This window comes from Brachyhypopomus gauderio, unplaced genomic scaffold (genome assembly GCF_052324685.1).
Source record: "Brachyhypopomus gauderio isolate BG-103 unplaced genomic scaffold, BGAUD_0.2 sc828, whole genome shotgun sequence".
NCBI lineage: Eukaryota > Metazoa > Chordata > Actinopteri > Gymnotiformes > Hypopomidae > Brachyhypopomus > Brachyhypopomus gauderio.
The window spans coordinates 12,476-13,935 of record NW_027507648.1 but is presented as its reverse complement, the minus strand read 5'-3'; the positions used below and the strand labels follow the sequence as shown (position 1 = coordinate 13,935).

Here is a 1,460-nt window from a genome sequence, read left to right as displayed (position 1 = left end):
AAGGTAGATTTATGATTACCCTTTTCACCAGTCTTCCAGCCATCAGTAACTACCAACTACCAGTAACTATTTGCTGATTAATATTGATGACTAGTTTTAACATGTTGCTTCTGTACATAGTCAGGAAACAGCTCAAATAAATACATTTTTAATAACACTAAACCCCGAATTGGATCGAATCGATTAAATCGGATTAAATCGAAATAAATCGATTCTTAATCTTCAGAATGGGAATCGGATCGATTCTTGAAATTTGAATCGATACCCAGCCCTAATAATGACACTACAGAATTTCTTCACAGAGCCTCAGCCATGGGAGTCAAGAGCACACCACCTGAAACAAAATTCAAGACAAAATTAGTCCCGCCTGTATATTTACAAAGTACGGTGATAAAGCTATTGAATCAGTTTCTTTAACATCCTCCCCCCCCCCCCCCCCCCCCCCCCATCAGACTCCACCATGTCAAGAGTAGAGGTGCACTTTTCTCGCCACAGACATTCAGAGCCCAGTGCAAAATCATCACAGGAGGAAACCTTCAGACTCCAGATTCAAGACTTAGTCAATCACGTACCTCATCCCCAGGATGCATGGACGATGTCCCCTGAAAGAGAAAACAATTGTCTTAGATTAACAGTCATGGCCTTTTATTCTGAATTGGTCTTATGCTTGTTTCCCGTGTTAGACATCTGTGACCACTGAATTCTGTAACCAGAGACCACCATGCATGTGTCGTCAAGAAATAAGGTAGGGTCAAATCCTGTTAACTGCACATGGGTACTCAATCGTTGATTGTAGTTTATAAGGAAATTAAAGCTCATTTCAAAATGAATTATTTATTTAGTGTGTATTTCTTGATTAAGATATGTGCTTGTATATACTTAGATATTTGTTAATGACATATTTGGCATTCTTAGCGAGGAGCAAAGTAAATTTTTCATTGTATCTAAGGAAACCTGTTCCCTCTGTGCATATGACAAACTCTGAATTTGAAAAGATTAGGTAGGCCTAAATGACGTTCATCACCGGTTAAGGATGCCCTCGCCGGAATACCGAAAGGGTTCGCCCTGAAATATTAATAATCCCCTCAGTCTCTGCCATGTCATTAGTAGAGACGCACTTTTGTCACAATGTACTTTTGGAGCCCAGTGCAAAACATCACGAGAAACTTTATTGGTATATGCACAGTAAAGAAACGTGTTGCTCTGTACAACGAAATAGTAATAAAGGATAAAATAAGCATGCAACATTATGATAAGTATTCATAAATGGAAATGTAAACGAAACAGAAATATAAACTGCTAAGAAGTTTATGTACATACAGTCATTGTGCAGTAGCGAGCTACATTGCTTGTTGTCAGACTGGTATGAAAACCCAATAGACTCAGCACACTTACAAATTGTCTAAACACACCTGGCACTGCCACATAATCTCCTTTCTGCATTTGCCACATGTGAACCT

General features: G+C 38.9%; 1 non-coding gene across 1 annotated transcript; it reads right to left on the bottom strand.

The window, feature by feature from the left end:
• Positions 1–441: 441 nt before the first annotated feature.
• LOC143508196 (small nucleolar RNA SNORD88) lies at positions 442–532 on the bottom strand. Its single transcript, XR_013129228.1, has one exon. It is a non-coding gene; the product is annotated as a small nucleolar RNA SNORD88 (small nucleolar RNA).
• Positions 533–1,460: the final 928 nt, after the last annotated feature.